The sequence below is a fragment of the Procambarus clarkii genome, chromosome 11 (assembly GCF_040958095.1).
Source record: "Procambarus clarkii isolate CNS0578487 chromosome 11, FALCON_Pclarkii_2.0, whole genome shotgun sequence".
Lineage (NCBI taxonomy): Eukaryota > Metazoa > Arthropoda > Malacostraca > Decapoda > Cambaridae > Procambarus > Procambarus clarkii.
This window is the reverse complement of record NC_091160.1, coordinates 37,132,076-37,145,107: the sequence shown is the minus strand read 5'-3', so window position 1 is coordinate 37,145,107 and position 13,032 is coordinate 37,132,076. Positions and strand designations below refer to the sequence as shown.

At 47.1% G+C, this 13,032-nt stretch overlaps 1 protein-coding gene and 1 long non-coding RNA gene across 3 annotated transcripts in view; both read left to right on the top strand.

The window, feature by feature from the left end:
* Positions 1 to 13,032, top strand: part of LOC123758317 (syndecan) — a 453,223-nt gene that overhangs the window by 287,007 nt on the left and 153,184 nt on the right. The gene's annotated exons all lie outside the window — the stretch shown is intronic.
* LOC138363438 (uncharacterized) overlaps positions 1,279 to 13,032 on the top strand; it is a 56,527-nt gene continuing 44,773 nt past the window's right edge. For both annotated transcript variants that reach the window (XR_011228080.1, XR_011228079.1), the window contains exon 1: positions 1,279 to 2,692. This is a non-coding gene — a long non-coding RNA (uncharacterized lncRNA). The remainder of the gene's footprint in view (positions 2,693 to 13,032) is intronic.

The window sequence follows — 13,032 nt, the reverse complement described above, 5'->3', positions numbered from 1 at the left end:
CCCATCAAAGCCGCTACTAGCCGACAAGACCAAGGCGGCAATTGAATCCTTAAACAACTTTTGAAAAGCAATGGAAAATTAGCACCAACAAAAAGTTCCAGATAACATATATAGCAAAAACAAACCCAGACCCCGTTATCCTTGACAACCGCCCGATCCAATATGCCGAGGTGGGTAGAATACTGGGACTCCTGATCAATAGAACAGGAATACAAATTCACGTAAAAAAGACTAAATAAAGCCTTAGAAAAACTAAGGAGATTCTGAAGCCTCAGTACTAACATAGAGCTTCACTTATACAAGGCTCTGGCCGGCTCTCGACCGGATAAAAGCTATTATATATCTTCAAGTTCGAAGGTTATGTCAAGTGAAATTAAAACATTAAATGTTTAACGTGAAAGCATTTTTTAATTTAAAACAATGTTCTCTTGGCTTCAAAACAAGCCCAGCATAAAGGTTCTATCTCAATTAGAAGCAAAGTCAGGAATTTTGTTTTCGACCTGGTAAGAAATAAGAAAAAAAAGGTGTTCTATTTAATTCCATTTTCAACACCCTGCTGTGTGAGTATTGTGCACCACTGTGGTTCTGTGAGTATTGTGCATCACTGTGGTTCTGTGAGTATTGTGCATCACTGTGGTTCTGTGAGTATTGTGCATCACTGTGGTTCTGTGAGTATTGTGCATCACTGTCGTTCTGTGAGTATTGTGCATCACTGTGGTTCTGTGAGTATTGTGCATCACTGTGGTTCTGTGAGTATTGTGCATCACTGTGGTTCTGTGAGTATTGTGCATCACTGTGGTTCTGTGAGTATTGTGCATCACTGTGGTTCTGTGAGTATTGTGCATCACTGTGGTTCTGTGAGTATTGTGCATCACTGTGGTTCTGTGAGTATTGTGCATCACTGGTTCTGTGAGTATTGTGCATCACTGTGGTTCTGTGAGTATTGTGCATCACTGTGGTTCTGTGAGTATTGTGCATCACTGGTTCTGTGAGTATTGTGCATCACTGTGGTTCTGTGAGTATTGTGCATCACTGTGGTTCTGTGAGTATTGTGCATCACTGTGGTTCTGTGAGTATTGTGCATCACTGTGGTTCTGTGAGTATTGTGCATCACTGTGGTTCTGGGAGTATTGTGCATCACTGTGGTTCTGTGAGTATTGTGCATCACTGTGGTTCTGTGAGTATTGTGCATCACTGGTTCTGTGAGTATTGTGCATCACTGTGGTTCTGTGAGTATTGTGCATCACTGGTTCTGTGAGTATTGTGCATCACTGGTTCTGTGAGTATTGTGCATCACTGTGGTTCTGGGAGTATTGTGCATCACTGTGGTTCTACATATGTGCGTTACTTCACATACTGTAACACCCCAGTCCGCCCTCCTAAAGAGTTTCCCAACGTCAAGAAATGGTCGTGCTAAAGTGCCCCCTGACACTAACCTACCAGAGAACCCAAAACAGAAAACGAGACAGGAGGCCAAATTCTCGTTCCGCCACCAGTTTCTAGTCACTTTTTTTTGGCCTTAGGTAGAGTATATGTCAAAATGCGACTGTTTAATATGTGGGATAGTGTTTATGTGAGCTGGTCTGGGTGGTATATAAATCACCTGCCTTCCACTTTTACATTTTACGGGGTATTCATGCCCGTGCCACCAGAGAGAGCCGGTCGGCCGAGTGGACAGCACGCTGGACTTGTGATCCTGTGGTCCTGGGTTCGATCCCAGGCGCCGGCGAGAAACAATGGGCAGAGTTTCTTTCACCCTATGCCCCTGTTACCTAGCAGTAAAATAGGTACCTGGGTGTTAGTCAGCTGTCACGGGCTGCTTCCTGGGGGTGGAGGCCTGGTCGAGGACCGGGCCGCGGGGACACTAAAGCCCCGAAATCATCTCAAGATAACCTCAAGATAACTATATTTGCAGGCGCATCCGATGGGACAAGAACACTGTCATTGTTCTCGTAACTGTATTTGTCGGGTTTTGCACGACCGTCTGTAGCTGTCTGTCTGTCTGTCTGTGTCTGTCTGTCTGTAGCTGTAACAAATACTTCACAACCCGTAAAAATTTATCGGAATTTCAATTTATTTAAAAATTAATGAGAATTTAAGCCCTGAAATATTTAAGTTTTCTGTGCGGCTTGCAGGACACTCAATGTTTTGTAGGGGAGTCTAATGTAGTCTTAGGCTACCACCACCGCTGGGCCCACTACCACCACCACCACCGCTGGACCCACTACCACCACCACCACCGCTGGGCCCACTACCACCACCACCACCGCTGGGCCCACTACCACCACCACCACCGCTGGACCCACTACCACCACCACCACCGCTGGGCCCACTACCACCACCACCACCGCTGGGCCCACTACCACCACCATCGCTGGACCCACTACCACCACCGCTGGACCCACTACCACCACCACCACCGCTGGACCCACTACCACCACCACCACCGCTGGACCCACTACCACCACCACCACCGCTGGGCCCACTACCACCACCATCGCTGGACCCACTACCACCACCGCTGGACCCACTACCACCACCACCGCTGGGCCCACTACCACCACCATCGCTGGACCCACTACCACCACCATCGCTGGACCCACTACCACCACCGCTGGGCCCACTACCACCACCGTAGACCCACTAACAATCTTCTCTCGTACATACAGCAATGAAGCGCGTCAATGACTGGGCAAGTACAACTCAAACCGAACTTGCAGGTATATACCTTTGCCACTGAATGTTTAAAAGACAAAGGCAGTGGACTTAAATACTGTGACTCGCAGAGTGCACTCCTGGCACTGAACGCACATAGTAGTGACACCCAGAAAATAGTCAGTGATATTCGAATGAATGTTTTAGCTGCTAAAGAAAACAGATTTTAAATTCAATTCCTATGGATACCATCACATGTTGGCATCTCAAGGCATGACACTGTTGATATGCTTGCTAAGTCAGCCTGTAGAAAACCAGTGGTAGAAATGACATATTTCTACCACTGGTTTTCACCGTAGACCCACTATTTTACATTATGTAAAAAGACACATCGAAAATCAACGTAAATCTGTGTATTTATGTCTGTAGGTTAGATTAGCATTTTAAAAGCATTACAATCACCTGTGGTTGATTGTTCAATAAACCCTTGAACTATATGTTTAACAGCTCTCTCATTCTGTCCATGGAGGACAGAAGAAAATGTATATATGCTGGTTAGCATTGTAAATGTCTGGCCACGTCTGTGGTAGAAAAATAATAGTAATAAAAAAAATAAAAAAAACGCAGCAGCTTAATCTACTATAATATAGTATCGACACTTATCGACACTTATCGACACTTACCGACACTTACCGACACTTACCGACACTTACACTTACCATTGAGAGTTAGGATGGGGATTTTTCCCGACAAGAACAGGACGTGGAAGGGGGCGGGGGGGGGGGGGGGATTGTTGAACGGTGTTGCCAACAGGGAGAGTATTTGTGTGGTCACCCAGCCAATTACTGGCCAGAGCTAACGGTACACTAACGACCCAACCATTCATTTTATCAGCCAGTGATGGTTGTTGGCTGGTTCCCCCCCCCCCCCCCCTCCCCCTTCCTTCACCCTGATGTTGCAGTGTTCTTTGTTTATTATCTCTTTGTTCCCTCCCTCTCTCCCCCTTCCCTCTCGCCCTCTTCCCTCTCCCCCCCCTTCCCTCTCTCCCCCCTTCCCTCTCTCCCTCCCTCTCTCCCCGCCCCCCTTCCCTCTCTCCCCCTTCCCTCACTCCCTCCCTCCCTTCTCCCTCTCTTCATAAGGTCTGTCGAATGACGCGCCGAGTGGAACAGGAAGCAAGAGCTTTAGGCTCTCTTGCTCTCTCCCTCTGTCGCTCTCTCTCTCGCTCTCTTGCTCTCTCCCTCTGTCGCTCTCTCTCACGCTCTCTTGCTCTCTCCCTCTGTCGCTCTCTCACGCTCTCTTGCTCTCTCCCTCTGTCGCTCTCTCTCTCGCTCTCTTGCTCTCTCCCTCTGTCGCTCTCTCTCACGCTCTCTTGCACCCTCTCCCTCCCTCTCCCTCCCTCCCCCAGCAATACACTTAACATGTTACTGTTTCCTGACCGTTACGTTTTGATTTCCTCTTCAGACCTTCTCCCCCCTTTCCTCTCCTTCCCTCTCACCCCCCTCCCCCTTCCCTCTCACCTCCCTCCCCCTTCCCTCTCACCCCCCTCCCCCTTCCCTCTCACCCCCTCCCCTTCCCTCTCACCCGTCCTCTTTCCATCCCAATTGGGAAAATCCTCAATTTGCATCGCGGTATATTTTTATTTGTGTATAATGTAGTGTGGTGGTGCTTGTGTATGGCTCGTGGCGGGGTGTGTGAGGCACTCCAGGTGTAGGAGCACTCCAGGTATAGGAGCACTCCAGGTGTAGGAGCACTCCAGGTGTAGGAGCACTCCAGGTGTGTGAAGCACTCCAGGTGTAGGAGCACCTCTGGTGTAGGAGCACTCCAGGTGTGTGAAGCACTCCAGGTGTAGGAGCACTCCAGCTGTAGGAGCACCTCTGGTGTAGGAGCACTCCAGGTGTAAGAACAATCCTGGTGTAGGAGCACCTCTGGTGTATGAACACCTCTGGTGTAGGAACACCTCTGGTGTAGGAACACCCCTGGTGTAGGAGCACCTCTGGTGTAGGAGCACTCCAGGTGTAGGAGCACTCCTGGTGTAGGAACACCCCTGGTGTAGGAGCACCTCTGGTGTAGGAGCACTCCTGGTGTAGGAACACCCCTGGTGTAGGAGCACCTCTGGTGTAGGAACACCTCTGGTGTAGGAACACCTCTGGTGTTCACCCCTGGTGAAAACATTGGGTCCTCTAACATTGGGATGGTGTTCCACACCCTGATGGCTTGGTGCTGCAGTCTGATGTTTAGTGGCTGTGTGTTCAGGAGTTCGTGGAGCTCCTGGATTGTCTGATCATATGGTGGACGGTGTTTTGCTGCTCTCCTTAGCGCCTTATTTTGTACTGCTTGCAGTTTCTGCATGTTAGTTTTCTTTATGGTGTGTAGTGGTACTGGGGGATACTCTAGATGCGGCCGAACTAGAGCCTTATATAGGTGGATCTGAATGTTAGTACTGAGGCTTCGGAATCTCCTCATTTTTCCTAAGGCTGCTTTGGCTTTGTTTAGTCGGTCCCTTACATGAATTTGTATCCCTGTTCTATTTATCATAAGTCCCAGTATTCTGCCTACCTCCGCATATTGGATCGGATGGTTATCAAGGATGATGGGGTCCGGGTTTCTTTTCGCAATGTGTATTATCTGGAACTTTTGTTGGTGCTAATTTTCCATTGTTTCTCATTGTTTATGAGTTCAATTGCCGCCTTGGTCTTGTCGGCTAGTAGCGGCTTTGATGGGCCCGGTTGGTATATTATTTGGGTGACATCGTCAGCGTATGTGATGTATTCTCCATGTTGGGGTTGGGGTAGGTCAGCTGTATATATGTTGAATAGAGTGGGGGAGAGGCAGCTTCCTTGGCCGCTCCAAGCAACAGCCTGTTGGACCAAGTTATCACAAGTCGAGCCTGGCCTCGGGCCGGGCTTGGGGAGTAGAAAAACTCCCAGAACTCCAGGTAAATCCAGGTAAATCACTAGAAAGTACCAATATGTAGTTATGGACAGCCAAAAATCTTCACTATCGTACTTATACTTTTATGGAGTTCGGGGAAAAATAAAGTTGAAAACTAAATATTTGGACATTTGAATGTTTAATCGTGAAGATATATATGTAATATATATATATATATATATATATATATATATATATATATATATATATATGTGTGTGTGTGTGTGAGAAAGCTGCATGAACGCGCAAGCCATATATCACTAAGAACTCTTTGACCCGGCCAGGATTCGAACCCATGTCGTCCAGGATCACCCCTAAACGTACACAGTACCGTGACTACCGCACCAATGATCGTAGACGATCATGTCACGGTACTGTGTACGTTTAGGGGTGATCCTGGACGGCATGGGTTCGAATCCTGGCCGGGTCAAAGAGTTCTTAGTGATATATGGCTTGCGCGTTCATGCAGCTTTCTCACATTATATATATATATATATATATATATATATATATATATATATATATATATATATATATATATATATATATATATATATATATATATATATATATATATATATATACATATACATAGGCCATTGCATGGCCTGCACTGTGGAAAATCTGGTGGTTGGCACACTAGACACGACGAAGTCAATGACATCATTAAAAGAAGCCTTGCCTCTGCTCAGTGTCCAGCGGAGAGAGAGCCCCGCAACCTACTGAACCGTGACTGTTAGCTTTGCCGGCCGACCAGACGGAATCACACTGCGACCGTGGAAGGGTGGCAGACAGTTGGCATGGGACTATACTTGTGTATCCACCCTGGCAACCACATACATCAACCTCTCTGCCGGCCAAGCAGAAGCCTGCTTGATACCTGCTTGATGGGGTTCTGAGAGTTCTTCTACTCCCCAAGCCCGGCCCGACGCCAGGCTCGACTTGTGAGAGTTTGGTCCACCAGGCTGTTGCTGGTGGGCTAGGCCCGCAGGCTCAAAAACCCACCACAGCCCGGCTGATCCGGAACTTCTCTTAGAAAACAGTCCAGTTTCCTCTTGAAGATGTCCACGGTTGTTCCGGCAATATTTCTTATGCTTGCTGGGAGGACGTTGAACAACCGCGGACCTCTGATGTTTATACAGTGTTCTCTGATTGTGCCTATGGCACCTCTGCTCTTTACTGGTTCTATTCTGCATTTTCTTCCATATCGTTCACTCCAGTACGTTGTTATTTTACTGTGTAGATTTGGGACCTGGCCCTCCAGTATTTTCCACGTGTATATTATTTGATATCTCTCTCGTCTCCTTTCTAGAGAGTACATTTGGAGAGCTTTGAGCTCCGTAACAGCTGACTAACTCCCAGGTACCTATTTACTGCTAGGTAACAGGGGCATTAAGGATGAAAAAAACTTTGCCCATTTGTTTCTGCCTGGTCCGGGGCTCGAACCCGGGCCACAGAATTATGAGTCCTGCGCGCTGTCCGCTCATCTACCAAACTCCATAGTTTGCGCGCGCGTGTGCGCGCTAGCACACTTTCCAAAAATTATTTATTTTCAACATTACTAGAAGTATTGAAGACATAATTTACATACATATACACAACCCATACAGCACCATACAACGCCCTGCGCGCCAGTTTACGCAACAATACGTCCAGTTTACACAACAATACGTCCAGTTTACGCAACAATACGTCCAGTTTACACAACAATACGTCCAGTTTACGCAACAATACGTCCAGTTGAGTTCGGCAAAATATATGAATTTCTTTAAGGTTACATTTCCGTAAGGAAAACATTAATTCCCAGAATGGTACGTCAAGGGATGTTAAGAGTTGGTCAACCTTCCCGTGAACTGAACTTATCCTTCAGTCTTGTGTTTGGTTTAAGATATTTAGGTAAGTATAAGAAGCTTAAATGACAAATGACATCCTGTGTGACTAACCTTCACACAGGATAGTTAGTTATACAGGGCCATGGCATCATTGTACATACAGGGGTCATGGCATCATTGTACATACAGGGCCATGGCATCATTGTACATACAGGGGTCATGGCATCATTGTACATACAGGGGTCATGGCATCATTGTACTCCAGTTGAAAGAGTGCAAGAAGGTTTCTTAAGGATCTTGGTTCCAAGCTCATTGACACTACAAGAGACCCTAGAGCAGCAAGTTTTCTCTTTCAGCGCCTCAGTGTCGCGATCCAGAGGGGGAATGCTCGCTGCATCCTCGGTTCCTGCCCGGCGTCGGAGGAGTTCGAGGAAATCTACAGCCTCTAGGAAGCGAACTTTTTCTTGTGTCCTCTTAATGTTCATTTTTTGCATAAAATTAGATATGTAACTGTATAACCTTGCATAATAAAGTGTACACCATAAAAAAGGGGGGTGGTAGAAGCGAACACTCTTACGTATTCAGAGTTAAATGGCAAGTTTTTCCCTGAATGCTCTGTGTTCCCTTCTCTGAAGCTATGGGTCTCTATAATTGCACCAGAGGTGGTACCCCATATATATATATATATATATATATATATATATATATATATATATATATATATATATATATATATTGTGACGGTAACGCGTTGGTGTTCGGCTGTTTAAGGCTAGGGGTATGGCCTCGTCACATAGTTATAAAAAAAAAATAGAAAAACTGGAACTTCGTCTGTGGTAAGGTAAGGAGAAGACACACAAAACACAAGTAAAACTTTAACAATGAAATTTTAATTACGTTAAATAAATCAAAACATGAAAATAATGCACAAACAAATTCTTATAATAAAATCAATGAATCAAAATAATAAGAATACTTAAATGACAAAATGAAAAGTTACGTTAAGGCAAAATAACAAGAAGTGCAATACAACAGTAAGTGGGAGGTGCTGGAATATTGGCTTAAAGCCACCACCTCTCTCAGTACACGCTAACGTCTAGCTGGGAGGAGTGCTGGCTACGAAAGCACGGAACATTCTGAGGACTGATGTTGGGGCGACCCCAGACATCAGGTAGTATTGGGGGGCGAGTGCAGGTGCAGCCAGACCGGCGACCAATCAGCGGAGCCGTAGCGATCAACGGGTAGTTTGGTGATTTGGGTCCGAACAGGTGGCGGGCTGCATACGTTTCTGCTCACCCTGGCAAGCCTTGCTGGTGTTGTTGTCGTTGTTGGACATTTCTTCCATAGTCTTTTTATCTAATTGTGAAGACGTAATTATGGAGGGAAGAGCAGGCTCAATCTCTTGAAGGAGATTATCGTCACAACTCTCCCCCGAAGCCTGCGGTTCTGGAAGAAGTACGTCGTTATTTGGTGGAGTAATGGATGGTGTCGCTTCTACTTCATAAACTCTGGAGAGGGCATCGGCTATGGTGTTGTCAGAACCCTTGATATAGCGGATCTCCAGGTTGAAGTCTTGTAAATACAGAGCCCATCGTAGAAGACGCTGGTTGGTGAATTGGGCTTGATGTAGGAAGCGGAGAGGGTTGTGGTCTGAGAAGATGGTGGTAGACCTGGCGCCTTGTAGGTACGGAGCGAAGTGTTGGAGGTTCAGGACGATGGATAGTAGCTCCTTTTCAATAGTGCTGTAGTTCCTCTGGTGTGGTTTCAGTTTGTAGCTGTAGTAGCTGACAGGTAGAACCTCCTCGCCTCGTTGTTGCATCAGGACACCACCAACGCCGGTACCACTGGCGTCGACATGAAGGACGAAAGGCTTGGTGATATCTGGAGAGGCGAGAATGGGGTTAGAACAGAGGAGGAATTTGAGTTGTTCAAAAGCAACGGTTTGCCGTATGGTCCAATTATACCGTTGCTTGGGACTGGTTAATAGAATTAGAGGTGTGGCGACTGTACTGAAATTCCTCACAAACCTACGGTAGTAAGAGGCAAGACCAAGGAAGCGCAGGAGCTGCTTCCTGGTGGTAGGCTGTGGATACTGTAGGATGGCTTGAGTGTGTGAGTCTAACGGAGCTATGCTGCCACTCCCAATAACATGACCCAGATAACGCACTTTACCTTTCGCGAAAGTGGACTTGCCCAGGTTGATGGTGAGGCCGGCTGTCAGGAGCTTGGAGAACAGACGTCGCAGCTGGAGCAGATGTTCACTCCAGGAGTTGGAGGCTACGACGATATCGTCCAGGTAGGCGTATGTGTTATCCAAGCCCTGGATGACACGGTTGACAGCTCTTTGAAAGGTGGCCGGGGCATTACATAGTCCGAAAGGAAGGCGTTCATATCTGAAAAGTCCAAAAGGAGTGATGAAGGCAGATATCTCTTTAGCGCGCTCCGTTAGACACACTTGATAGTACCCCTTAAGCAAGTCCACTTGGGACAAGTACTGGGCACTACCAATGGCATCAAGGATGTCATCTATCCTTGGCAAGGGGTAAGCATCCTTGACAGTGACAGAGTTCAGTTTACGATAGTCGGTGCACAACCGCACCTTACCTTGGGGTTTGGGCACCAAGATACAGGGTGAGGCCCAGGGGGACTCACAAGGTGTAGCCAGTCCATGATCCAAGAGGTATTGCACCTCAGCACGCATGACTTCCTTCTTGCTCGGGCTGATTCGGTAGAAGGGTTGACGAATCGGCCGGGTGTCGGGGAGCAGTTGGATGTCGTGCTGGGTAACATTACACTCTTGGGGATCATCTCTGAACAACTCTTGATGTTCTCTGAAGATCTTGACGAGAGGTGCACTATGATTATCCTGAAAGTATTTGGGAAGATCATTAAGGATTTCGGAATTAGAAAGCGCTGACTCCTTGTCAGTGCTTTCGGGAGGAGAAGCTGGGAAGGTCTCACTGTGGATGTAGGGTTCTGTGAATGTGGAATAATTAGTCAAGACAGTGGGAGGAGTACCATTATATTGCTTCAGGAGGTTGACGTGGCACAGCTGGGTCTTCCGCCGCCTATCAGGAGTCTCTATCACATAATTATTATTATTCCTGCACTCTTTGACGCAGTAGGGTCCTGAAAATCTGTTTTGTAAAGGTGAACCTGGGATAGGGAAATAAGCAAGGACGAAGTCTCCCGGCTTGAATTTTCTTACTTTGCTGGTCTGGTCGTAATGAGTCTTCATTCTCACCTGGGCTTTCAATAGATTATCATGGGCAAAGCGGTGGACTCTCTCTAGAATGTGTTGAAGGTTTTGAAGAAACTGGGGCACATTCTGATGCTCACTGAAGGTGGCATCTCTGAGAGAGTCTTTGAAAGCCTTAAGGGGAGTACGGCACTTACGGCCGTAGAGCATCTCATAAGGAGATACTCCTAGGGACTCATTGGGGAGACTTCTGAAAATACACATTATTAGGTCAATCTGCTTATCCCAATCCTTTGAGGTTTCACTACAAAACTTTTTCAAGAGTGCTTTGATGGTCTGATGACTACGTTCAAGAGAACCCTGTGAAGCAGGATGATAGGGGCTGGACAATACCTGTTTGATGTTGAACTCCTCCAGTGTCCTTTTGAAGAGATCACTGGTGAAGTTGGTGCCACAGTCACTTTGAATCTCCCTGGGAAATCCGTATTGAGTGAAGATCTTCAATAGATGTTTGATAACCGTAGCAGCCGTGATGTTCTTCACTGGAACTGCTATGGGAAATCTGGTGGTAGGACACAGGATGGTTAGGATGTAGGCGTTACCTGAACTGGTCCGAGGTAAAGGACCGACACAGTCTATTATGAGTCTGTGGAAAGGTTCCGCAGGCACCTGTATGGGAATCAGTGGTGCTCTGGGAATGGAGACGTTCGGTTTGCCTGCCATCTGACATGTATGACACTGTTTTACGTACTGTTTGACGTTATTTACCATACCTGGCCAGTAGTAGTCTTGGCGAATCCCATGGTAAGTCTTGTTGAAGCCGTAGTGGGAGAATGCTCCGTGGGCCAGGTGTAGAATAGTGGGCCGCAGGCTGGTGGGAATCACAAGTTGTTCGGTGTTGGCCCAATCGTCCTCCTCCTTCAGTTTACTGGGTCTATATCTGCGGTAGAGCAAGTCGTTCTCTAGGAAGAACCCAGGAATACTGTCGGGTTGAGTCTCAGCCTGGAAAAACAATGGTGTTAAAGTAAGATCTTCCCTCTGCAACTTACGGAACTCCAACTTGGTCAGATGCGGGGGTAGTTTCTGAGGGTCTTGAGGGACAGCGGTAGCAGTAGAGTCAGCTGGCTGTGGACGTGCGGCTTGTGCACGGGTGGTCACGAGAACCGGAGGAGAAACTTCATCACTCTCTTGAACCTCTGCTGGAACATACTCGAGAATAGGATTTATTGGCACAGAGTTACACACCTGGGGTTTGTCCATGACGATCAGGTTGGTCGGTTGCAGGTCTTCTGCCAAGTCGTTGCCTAGGAGAAGTTGCACTCCAGGCATGGGAAAAGGCTTTTCCCTGACGGCGACTTGGACTTCCCCGTTCACGTAGGGACAATTCAGGTGGACTCTGGCGAGAGGGTATGGAGTGGTAGCAGTGAGGTCAGTGATGAAGACTGTTTCCCCGGTGTAGACTATGTTGGGCACAGCCGACTTCAAGATGATCGATTGTAGAGCCGCTGTGTCCCTCAAGATCTTCAATTTGAAACGTCCCTCCGGATTTGAACCGTTGGCAGAGACAGTTCCAGTATACAGGTGGTTACTGAAAAGAGAAAGATCATTAACATCAACACCAACATTCATCACAGGCTTACCGGACTTAGGAGGAGTTGGTTTGGGTCGTTGTTGGTCAGTGGTTCCCTTGTATTGAGACTTACCACACTTGTCTATGGTATGTCCATAGAGTCTACAATATTTGCAGTACAGTTGTGAACCAGCTTGATCGGGGCTCACCTTCTCGTAACTGTACCACGACTTCTTACTGGAGGATGGTTCAGGTGTCAGCCGGTGGATGAGGCTGTAAGTGTCAGCCGACTTAGCACACTTCAGGTAGTCGGTTTCTTCTTTATCTGCTAAGTAGAGGCGGACAGGAGGTGGCACACGTCTCAAGAATTCTTCAACAAGCATCAGGTTGACGAGTTCTGCAAAAGTAGAGACATGTGCTGCTTCCAGCCATTTCATGAAATACCTCCGTTTCGTGTTAGCAAACTCAAGGAAGGTAGTGGTACTTGCCTTCAGGTGGTCACGGAATTTCCTTCTATAACTTTCGGTGGAAAGTAGGTAGGCGTCTAACACTGCTTGTTTCAGAGTGTAGTAGTCATTCTCAGACGCCAAAGTACTGAGTGTGACTGCAGCTCTACCTGTAAGATGGACTCTGAGAAGTGTGGCCCATTGGTTGACAGGCCAACTGAGTTGATTAGCAAGGGTTTCAAAGGTGGTGAAAAAAACATCAACTTCTGCTTCTACAAAGGATGGCATTAACTTACTTGCATGTGATATATTAAAACTGACGGGAAGATTGGCAGTAGCTTGCTGGCGTTGAGTGAAGTGGGAAGTTTCCAAGGCGATTTCACGTTGACGACACTCTAG